Consider the following 11,918-nt stretch of genomic DNA (forward strand, 5'->3'; position numbering starts at 1 on the left):
TCTTGAAATTACTTGATATTTTATAGTTACATATGTAATATATATAATTACATATATAATATAGTTACATATATAAAATATAAAATAATGTCAAGATTCTTGAAATTACCTTATATTTTATAGTTACATATATAATACATAATTACATATACAATATAAAATAATTTCAAACATTCTTGAAATTACATTTTGTAGTTCCATGTGTAATATATGTAATTACATATATATATATAGTTACATATATTTTATAGTTACATATGTTATATATATAAAATTACATATATATATAATTTCAAGCATGAATAAATACTCACAACTGAGAGGTGAAAGGTAGGACAGAGGCATGAATCACCTCTTGGTGGAGATGATTTCTCTTAGGCTCATGGAATTATACTTAGAAAAGATCTCAGAGGCCATTGAATTCAGACCACTCGTTTTATTGATAAAGAAACTGAAACACAGAGAGATTTTTTTTTATTATTATAACTTTTTATTGACAGAACCCATGCCTGGGTAATTTTTTACAACATTATCCCTTGCACTCACTTCTGTTCCGAGTTTTCCCCTCCCTCCCTCCATCCCCTCCCCCAGGTGGCAAGCAGTCCTATACATGTTAAATATATCACAGTATATCCTAGATACAATATATGTGTGCAGAACCAAACCGTTCTCTTGTTGCACAAGAAGAATTGGATTCAGAAGGTAAAAATAACCCGGGAAGAAAAACAAAAATGCCAACAGTTTACACTCATTTCCCAGTGTTCTTTCTTTGGGTGTAACTGCTTCTGTCCATCATTGATCTATTGAAACTGAGTTAGATCTCTTTGTCGAAGAAATCCACTTCCATCAGAATATATCTTTATACAGTATCGTTGTTGATGCATACAATGATCTCCCGGTTCTGCTCATTTCACTCAGCATCAGTTCATGTAATTCTTGCCAAGCCTCTCTGCATTCATCCTGCTGGTCATTTCTTACAGAACAATAATATTCCATAACATTCATATACCACAATTTACCCAACCATTCTCCAACTGATGGGCATCCATCAACACAGATTATTAATGGACTTGTTTAAGGTCACAAGACTAGTAAGTATCAGAGTCAGCATTTGAATCCAGGTATTCCTAAATCCAGTGTCCTATCCATAACGTCACGTTTTCTCTTCCTCAATTATCTAATGGATAGAGCTGTGGGAGATCTGAATTCAAATCCAGCCTGAGAAAATTATTAGCTGTGTAACACTGGGCTAGTCACTCAACCCTGTTTGCTTCATCTGTCAAATAAAATGGAAAAAGAAATGGCAAACCATTCCAGTACCTTTGCTGAGAAAACCCCAAAGGAGTCACAAAGAGTTACAAATGAATGAAAATGTCTAAACAATAACAACAGGAATTCTATCGAACAAAGGCAAAAGGAAGAATGTTCTAGTTCTGGAATCCAGCTATGTTAAGACTCAGAGATGGAGGTAGAATGTCATGTATGGAAACCAGGTTTACTGCAACAAAGAATTCGAGAAAGGGAGAGTAGTATGAAATGCCTGGAAAGGGAAATGGGAGTGTACACTGTCGATGACTGAGGATTTTGTATTTTATTTTAGAAGCAAAAGGAATCCTCTAGAGATTTTTCTGGTCAGACCTTTGGGAGCTATTTGAAGAATGGGATGGAAAGACCATTTAGAAGGTTATTGTCCATATAAGAAGTAATGATGACCTAAGTTAGGCTAGAGACCATGTAAAAGCATAGTCAAGACAGATAGGGATGTTTTGAAGGAAAAAATGATAAGATTTAGAAAGTAATTTCATTTGGGGAGGGGTGAGAGTGATGGAAGAGTCAAAGATGACTCCAAAATTATAAATTGGGTGCCTAACAAGGTGATGGTATTCTCAACAGAAATAAGGAAATTTGGAGGAAGGATGGGTGGGTGGGGAATATTGAGTTCTATTTTTAACATGTCTGAGATGCTTATGGGATATATGTGTAGCTGTCCAACAAGCAGTGGAAAATATGGGACTGGAGTTCAGGGGAGAGATTAGATTTCTCTATTTCAATATCTATCTATGCTTCCATTCATCCATCTATCCATCCATCAATACTTATACCTATCTAATGAGATAATATTTTAAAAAACCATTTAGGCACAATGACAGGCACATAGTTGGTACCATATAAACGCCAATTCCCTTCTTTCCCTTCCCATTCCTACCTATTAATAAGTATTAATATGCATACACATATATAAGTATACACATATTTACACACATATTTCTGTGTATGTATATGAATGTGTAGTATACATACACACACACACACACACACACACACACACACGTCTCCCATGGCCAAGGTCCCAAATATTGAACCCTAGATGTTGGTCCCAGAGGGGTCAGTTTTTCTCTTTGGTTCATTGTCCCTGATTGAATTAATTCAGGATTATCTCCAAAATAAAGCTTAGACATGGTTCATATTTTAAAGCACTTAGGTTATGCAGTAGATAAGAATGCCAGGTTTGGAATCAGGGAGACCTAAATTTAAATCAGACAGATTTAGCTGTGTAATCCTGGGAAAATCATTTCATCCTGTGTGCCTCGGTTTTCCCATTGGTAAAATGAGCTGGAAAAGAAAATGGCAAACAATCCAGTGTCTTTGCCGAGAAAACCCCAAGTGGGATTGCAAAAAATCAGATGTGACTAAAATGACTAAATAATAACAAAAATGCTTTAGGTTTAGGGTTCCCCAAAAGTGAAAATAGTCTGTATCCCTGCCCCAGGCACTCAATGTACAATATGAATGCTAAGTATACAATAACTTTTATTTTCTCCACCACAAAAAATGTTTAAGATATACAAAGGAACCCCACCCCACCTGAGACACCATGAATAAATACATAAGCATGAATCACTCAGGTAGAGCACCAAATTCATTTAGGTGCCCCTCTGAAGGCAACAAACCATTGTGACTATTGAACAAATATTTCTTATCAGTCTCACACCAGCACCATCTGAACAATTCACAGAAATGTCATGGAAGATTAGCCAGGTCAGGATATGCTAGTTTCTCTTGGTATAGTTTTTAAATCTTTCATCTCTGGTTCAGTTCTCTTCCTTTTGATATTATACATTATTGAGAAGTTCTCTCTCTCTGAGAGGCCAATGTCAGATTCTTAAGGAACTCTAAAAACTGGAAACTCTTGAATTTATGGTTATTCATCAGGTTATTACCATCGCCTCTCCATTTTCATTCTCAGGAATAATAGTCTCTGACCGATGCTCACATAATATGAACAGTAAAGTTCAACTCTCTCAGGACTATATTTCCCTTCAATCTTCAGAATACATGGAAGGATTTGTGAATGTCTCTTCTCTACTGATATTAGCTCAAGCCTCCACTATGTTCCCTTGATTTTAAAGAGACTAATGACTAACACCCCCATTCCATTCAACCATTTAACACTGGGTAACTTTTATAAGAGGATATTTATTTCAAAGACATAGAAAGAACAAACATATACACACTCCATCCAATTCTTTATCTGCATGTAGATAACATTTTCATCATGAGCCCTTTGGAATTGTCTTGGATCATTGTATTTCTGAGAATCCTTACCATACTACCTTAGTCAGTAGAGGGTGGTATGGGGAGAAAAATAAAGCTCGGAAATCAACTCCGTTACTATGTACCATTAATCCTGCCAAATTCACGGCCAAAGTTGGGATTGCTGATGAATGAATCCTTCTGCTAATACAAAGACTGCTCACTGGCATCAATGCAGCATTAATTGTAAATATGGACTGGATTCTGATTTCCAGATTGGGATGATGATTTGTTCACTTGTCCTTTGAAACCATCATGTTCAGAGACTCTGAAATGAAAAAGAATGAATGAAACATCCCAAAAGAGGCCCCATTTCTCAAAGGGCCATATGGTGTCAGCAGAGTAGAAAGCCTCATTGTCTCCCCAGCATAGTCTCTTGTGGGATGCTATTATATCATCAATCCATAGCCCAGGACAGATGCAAAGGGGGACAAAGACTCAATATTCAAAGTCAACATGGAATCCAGCATAGCAACATAGTATGATCTCAAGACTCTTCACCATCCTGGTTTCCAGATCCCAGCTGTTCTTCAACTTAGTAGGTAGGTAGACAGAGCTCTAGGCCTAGAGTTCGGCAGAATTCAATTCAAATCCAAACTCAGTTACTTACTAGTTGTGAAGCTCTGGGCTTGACCCCTAATCTCTGACCTCAGTTTCTTCAACTGTAAAATGGAGATCATAACAGTACCCCCCTCCCAGAATTGTGATGAGGATGCCGTGTGATTCTAGATGCCATTTAACCCCAATTGTCTTGCAAAAAACAAACAAAAAAAAGACTTATCTTTTGACTTTTAACATTTTTTAAATGTTAAATAGCACAGAGACCTGGGAAAATCCTCTAAGGACTTCTTTTTTATTTTCTTTACTTTTTTCAATAGTATTTTTTTTTCATTATACTTAAAGACAATTTTATATAAGATTTTGAGTTCTAAATTTTTCTCCCACTCTTCCTCCCATTCTTCCCCTCTTTCTATAATGATAAGTCATTTGATATTGGTTATATATATACAATCATGTAAAGCATATTTCAATATTAGTCAGTTGTAAAAAAAAAGAAGAAGAAGAAAGAAAAGAAAACAAAAGAAAAGAAAAGAAACTGACCAAAAGGAATGATCTATGAAAAAATAAAGTGAACATAGTATCCTTCAATCTGTATTTAGAGTCTATCATGTCCTTATCTGGATGTGGATAGCATTTTCCAACATGAGTACTTTGGTATTGTCTTGGATAATTGTATTGCTGAGAAGAACTAAGTCATTCATAGTTAATCATACAATGTGCTGATACTGTACAATGTTTTCTTGGTTCTGTTCATTTCACTTTGCATCAGTTCACACAAGTCTTTCCAGATCTTTTGGAAACCTGTCCGCTCATCATTTTTTTTTTTCCTTTCTTTCTTTTTTCTTTATTAAATAATATTTTTTTATTTTCAAAATATATGCAAAGATAGTTTTCAACATTCATCCTTGCAAAACCTTGTGTTCCAAGTTTTTTCTTCCTCCCTTCCTCCCCACTCCCTCCCCTAGATGGCAAGTAATACAATATATGTTAAACATGTACAATTCTTCTATAAATATTTCCACACTTATCATGTTGTACAAGAAAAATCAAATCAAAAAGGAAAAAATTGAGAAAGAAAACAAAAAGCAAACAAACAACAAAAAAGATGAAAACACTACACTAGGAAACACACTCAGTACCCACAACCCTCTCTCTAGGTGCAGATGGCTCTCTCCCTCAGAAGTCTATTGGAACTGACCTGATTGTTGAAAAGAGCCACGTCAGAGTTGATCATCATATAGTCTTGTTGCTGTGTATAATGATTTCCTGGTTCTGCTCACTTTACTTAGCATCAGTTCATGTAGGTCTCTCCAAGCCTATCTGTATTCATCCTGATGGTTATTTCTTACAGAAATATTCATCCATAATATTCATATACCACCATTTATTAAGCCATTCCCCAACGATGGACATCCACTCACTTTCCAGTTTCTAGCCACTACAAAAAGGGCTGCCACAAACATTTTTGCACATGTGGGTCCTTTTCCCTTTTTAAAGATCTATTTGGAATATAGACCCAATGGAGACACTGCAGGATCAAAGGGTATGCACAGTTTGATAGCCCGTTGGGCAAAGTTTCAAATTGCCCTCCAGAAGGGTTGGATCAGTTCACAACTCCACCAACAATTTATTTGTGTCCCAGTTTTCACACAAACATTTATCATTAAATTTTCCTGTCATCTTAGCCAATCTGAGAGGTATGTAATGGTACCTCAGAGTTGTCTTAATTTGCATTTCTCTGATCAATAGTGATTTAGCTGCTCATCATCTCTTATAGCATAATAGTATTCCATTACATTCATATACCACAACTTGTTCATTGAAGGGTATGTATGCACAGTTTGGTTGTCCTTTGGGCATAGTTCCAAATTGTTCTCCAGAATGATTGGATCCTTTCACAACTAGACCAATAGTACTCTAGGGTCCCAATTTCCCCATATCCTCTCCAACATTTATCATTTTCTTTCATTATGGGGATCTATTTTCAAGCTTACATTTGGCTATTAACATAAAGACTACTCTTTAGCACTAGCAATTTAGGTAATTAGAGTAATGTATCTCACACACATCTATTTTTTATTTTTCTACCAAAAAAGCAAATGCTTAAAACTAGTGTAACAAGTCACAACCTATATGTACCATTGGTTTAAATAAATAAACTATTTATTTATTAATTTTCAACATTCACTTTTTTAAGATATTGATTTCCATTTTTTCTTCCTCTTTTCTTCCCTCCCCAAGACAGTAATCAATGTGATATAGGTTATACATGTACAATCATATAAAACCTATATGTACCTTTGGACAACTTCCTAGAACATATCTATTAAGTCTTTAAGAGAGGTTGTAGATTTTCTCTGGGTGGAGGAAGTTTCCATACCTGGAGTCTTCTGACACATCATACATCCTTCCTGGATTTGTGAATAAAATGATGGAGGTCCATAGATCTTAAATTATTTGTCCATGGTCCCAATGATAATAAATGTCAGAGGTAAGATTGGAATTCAGGTTTTCCTGATAGAAAGCCTGTGATCTACTCCATGGTACTTTTCAGATGACAGTCATTTATTTGGCTTTGGCAAAAATAGAAATATTGAATAATTTTAGAAGGTCATTGCAAAATTCCTCTGCTCTCCATAATTATTGGAAATGAGAAGCTCAGTCTTTTGTCATTCTTGTTAGTAGCTCCGGAGAAGAACTCCAGGGACAAATTGCTTTGGGGAATATTGACCTACTAAAGTTATCACTTTCCTTCTCACCACTTTAATACTTTCTCACCTCATTAGCACCTTATTAACACTTTTCTGTCTCTTTCATTCCTAACCTTTCTAACTCCTTTCCTTATCTTACCAAATTCCCTTCCCTTCTTTCTCAAGCACTGGAAGATACTATTCTATAACAAAGAAAAATCTCCTCCTTTTTTTGCTGAACTCTCCAAAGGATGTCTGCAAGTCTATTGAAGATGAGATCTTTCTTTATAATCGGGCTGACCACCTCTGCCAACTGCTTTTAGATTCTCTCTGAAGCTATTCCCAATCAAGGGACAAGCCTGTTATCTCTGCAAATCTCTGGCCAAATTGTCTGGTACTTTCAAATCAAATATGCTAGTCCAAGTCTGAAAGGAGCACACTTTTTACAAGATGTAAATGAATCAATCAGAGACAACATTCTTAAATCTCATTATCTATTACCTGAACCTTAAACGATACAAATATAGTTGCTTAAAGTCCCAAAGAAGTAAAAATTTCTACCCTATTGTCCCTGTGAATTGCCCCCTAGCAATTTCAAGTAGCTTTGGGGGGGGGGAAACCTCCTTTGATCAGGAATTCATAATATGAGGCTCATAGGTGGCTCAGTGAACAAAGAGCTAATCTTGGAGACAAGAAGACCTGAGTTCAAATGTGATCTCAAATACTTATTTGCTCAGATACTTGATTAGTGAGCCACCTCAACCTCCCCCTCTCAGAATTAGACAAATCTAATCATAAAATAAACAAGAAAGAAACTAGGGAGGTTAATAGAAACCTAGAAAACATAGATATGAGAGAGCTCTGGAGAAATTCACCTTTTCCTCAGCAGTACATGGCATCTACAGAAAAATTGACCACGCATTAGGACATTAAAAACCTCACAATCAAATGCAGAAAGGCAAAAAGAGTAAATGCTTCCTTTTCAGATCACAATGCAATAAAAATTATATTCAATAAAGGACCAGGGAAAGACAGAATAAAAACCATTTGAATTTAAATAATCTAATTCTAAAGAATGAGTGGGTCAAACAACAACTCATAGAATTTCATCCAAGACAATGACATACTAAATGAGACATCCCAAAATTTATGGGATGCAGCCAAAGCAGTTCTTGAGAAAATTGTGTATCTCAAAATAGTTATAGGAAGAGAGAAAAAGGAGATCAATTAATTAGGCATGCAAATAAAAAGCTAAAAAAAAAAGAACAAATTTTAAAAGCCTAAATTAAATATCAGCTCCTTAAGCAAGTCACTTTAATCTCTCTCAGTTTTTTCAGTTATAAAATGGAAGTAATGATTTAATAATACCTATCTCCCAGAGTTATATTTAAAGGAAATAATATTTAAGTATTATAATAATAATAGAGTGTTTAGGACAGTGCCTGGCACATAGTAAGCACTTTATAAATGTTTCCTAATACGCTTACCATTACATAGCCTTTTCCCATCAAAATCCAGAAGTAACTCAAATTTGGTCCCTTATGCAAACTTGGAAATGGAGAAAGAACTAGGCTAGAGGTCCATTTGTGGGATGTTGTCCCAAATCTGCCACTGATTCATATGAATTTAGGTGATTTCTTTTTTCCACACTGGGCCTCAGTTTCTTTCTGTGTAAAAGGAGGGAGAAAGAAAATTAACATTAGCACCTACTATGAATAGGCACTGTACTAAGTGCTTTACAAATATTGTCTCATTTGATCCTAACAACAAGGCTGTGGGGGTGGTGCTGTTATTACCATTTTATAATTGAGGAAACTAAATGATTTAGCAAGTGATTTGCCCCCAGAATTACCAGATAATGAGTATCTGAGGTCTTTCTGTTTCAGAATTTGACAGTGATCTAGGGGTATGGAAATGACTATATGTTGTTATAACCATTGGGTTTATTGTTAGTGGTAATTTCAAATATATTTTTTTAAATTGGACAAACAGTATGGCTTTGGATCCCTCATTCCTCACTTGGCTATAATAATAGCCAGCATTTATTTAATGTTGGCAAAAATTCATTGATAAGGATGATTGGTAGAAGCACGTTTTAAAAACAAAAAAACAAAAAACTGATCTCATTTACTAAACACTCAGAGAACAGGCCCAGGATATATAGTGGACCCTGAGCTGTCATTTTCAGCAACTTTATATTGGTCTTAATTACATGAGCAGAATGGACACGATGGAATTTTCAGAAGGCAAAGATTTATTCATCAAAGAACAAAGAATAAAAGGCAAAAAAATAAACTGATCAGTAAACATTAGGAGTAAAGCTGAAATTTGCAAAATAACTATTAACACCAGAGCTCTAGCTAGTTATATGCTGTTCCTCTTAAGTTAATAAAAGTAGTAAAGTTGAGCCAGAAATTCTCTTGTCACTATCCAGTTGATTACCAAAGCTAAAGTTTGAAATTTCAGCTGAATTCTCCAGAAGCAGTAGTAGTCACTAGCCTAGACTAGTACTGCTTCTGGTTTTGTTCACTGAGAGTACTGTTTGCAAGATACAAAATAAATCAATATAAATCATTGGCATTTCTATATGTTACTAACAAAGTCCAACAGCAAGAGATAGAAAGAGAAATTCCTTTAAAAATAACTGTAAAGAATACTGTTTAACTCTTCCAAACTTTTGAAACTCACAAGGTCATAATGTGGTCCATTTTCTATGCAGTACTCATTCCCCCAATTTCAAGCAAGCATAATAGAAATAGAAGAAACACACATCCCATGCATTCACAGCCACATGGTGATCAGGTAAGGGAGGGAGAGTAAGCTACATCTAGCAACTCACAGCAATTCTTATTTTGTTCACATCCAGGCAAGAGAGTGTTTATGTTTGAGACTTGAGTTTGCATACTCGGTTCAGCCTCAGCAGACCTTAAAAGGCTTTTTGTAATCACACAGTAAGCCAACAGGAAATAATTAGAGAATACTTTCACTCACTTTTAAGTAGGGAGGATTAAGACCTTTTCCTTTACACATTTCTAGAAGGAGGATCGCTAAGCTTCTAAATGGATATTAGATATGGTGTGAGGATTGGACCCTCAGTGGTATACACACACACACACACACACACACACACACACAAACACACACACACGCTGCTCCCATACTTTAAATAATCTTTAATTTTAAAAAATTTAATATGTTCAATCTTTTTAAACATTTCCATGTTAGTCATGTTGTGCAAGAAAAATCAGAACAAAACGGGGAATAAACATGAGAACATGAGAAAGAAAAGCAAATAAAGGTGAAAATACTATGCTTCAATCTCCATAGTTGTCTCATTGGATAACATTTTCCACCCCAATACTATTGAAATTGCCTTCAATCACTATATTGCTGAGAAGAGCCATGCCCATCAGTTGATCACCACATAATCTTGCTATTACTGTGTACAACGTTCTCTATGGGTAATCTTAATGTAAAAATTTAAAGAACTTTGTTAAATACTTCTCTCTTTTGGACACATTGCTGATTTGTGTCTCCTTCCCTCTCTCATCTGAATCCCTTCCACATGTGCAGGTCCTGAGAAAGACCAAGGGCATGGAAACCACAAGGATTGTGTCTTCAAATGATGGAGAAATAGGAAGGAAGTCCTAGTGGTTGATAGTTGTCTCCCAGTTGATCTCCCCAGCTACTGAGATTTCATTCAATCCAATAAATTTTGATTAAACACCTACCCTGTGTCAGTTTGAACAGTTAGGTGGCAACGTGGATAGAGTCTAGAAGGCATCTTCCTGAGTTCAAATCTGTCGTTAGAAATGTATTAGTTGTATGGTCCTGGACAAATCACTTCATCCTGTTTACCTCAATTTCCCCATCTGTAAAATGAATTGGGGAAGGAAATGACGAACCATTCCAGTATCTTTGCCAAGAAAACCCTAAATGGGATCAACATGAGTCAGACAGGACTGAAAGGATTGAAACAGCAGCTGTGCTAGGCACTGTGCTGAGTGCTGGGGGTATCCCCCCCCAAAAAAACCCAAAAGACAAAAACCAAAAAAATCCCCCCCAACTCAACCAACCAGTTCTTGTCCTCAAGTAGCTTTCAGCCTGTGCACTCTTGCTCTCTGGCCAGTCTCACCCCGACAGTACCTTGGTCTCATCTGATCCAATTCGCCTAAAGTTCGGACTTCGGTGGTTCGGGGGAAGTAGCAGTCGCAAGCAAGCGGCCAGCGGCGGCTTCTTGGCTTAGCAAACCGCTCTCTCTTGTTCTCTGTTCCTGGCGTCAACCAATGGAATGGAACGCAATGGCAAGCTGCTAGTCTCCCTCTCAAAACAAAACAATAAAAATCAGAAAAGGGGAAGAGGGGGAGGAGGTTCCAGTTATGTGACTGGTCATCTGACCTCTTGCCTGGATTTATCCCTACCCCAAGTATGTGCTCGGGCAGTCGTACTTCCCATATGTCATTTACTCAATTCCCCAGTGCAAGATCCCAGGGCCGGTCCAGTTTCACAGAGAGATTTGTTTTGGACGCCTCCTAAATACTGATCAAGCGCCTGCTTCCTACATATACTAGCAACGTATTCTACCTGTACGCTCAATATGTATGCGGGAGTCAATTAATGGAAATTCAGCCAGTGGGGCAACAAATGGAAGGAGCCAGTAGGATGGGCGCCTGCCTAGTGAGCCATGATCTGATTTAATAAATTTACACCAACTCCTCAGAGACAAGTGTTTCCACCCACTTAAAGGGTGGAGCTAACGGGAGACAGGCGGCCGGCTCTGAGAATTAAAGAGTTACCCGAAAGCGCTCTCTGGTGGAGAAGCCTTTGCATGGTAGATGAGGGCTGAGCGCCTGATAAATAACACCAGGTCTTTAATCTGAATTTCCCAGGGCTCACTCTAGCAATGGTCCTCAAAATGTAGTCCAAAGAATTGTTGGGGTCTCTGAAACCCTTTCAGAGGGTCTACAAATTCAAAATTATTTTTTATTTCTAATATAGTAAATAGCTATAAATATAACCCATGTGAACAAAAACTCTTTGAACAGATTCTCGATAGTTTTTTAACAACATGAA

At 36.6% G+C, this 11,918-nt stretch overlaps 1 long non-coding RNA gene across 2 annotated transcripts; it reads right to left on the bottom strand.

Moving 5' to 3' along the window:
• Positions 1–2,706: 2,706 nt before the first annotated feature.
• On the bottom strand, positions 2,707–11,524 carry LOC111719243. 2 transcript variants are annotated; one of them, XR_002769454.2, is made up of 4 exons: positions 10,992–11,524; positions 10,577–10,717; positions 8,333–8,512; positions 2,707–3,862 (listed from the first exon to the last, which is right to left on the bottom strand). It is a non-coding gene; the product is annotated as an uncharacterized LOC111719243 (long non-coding RNA). The 2 variants fall into 2 exon arrangements; XR_004231256.1 differs by having other exon boundaries at positions 10,922–11,524.
• Positions 11,525–11,918: the final 394 nt, after the last annotated feature.

This window comes from Sarcophilus harrisii, chromosome 1 (assembly GCF_902635505.1).
Source record: "Sarcophilus harrisii chromosome 1, mSarHar1.11, whole genome shotgun sequence".
Lineage (NCBI taxonomy): Eukaryota > Metazoa > Chordata > Mammalia > Dasyuromorphia > Dasyuridae > Sarcophilus > Sarcophilus harrisii.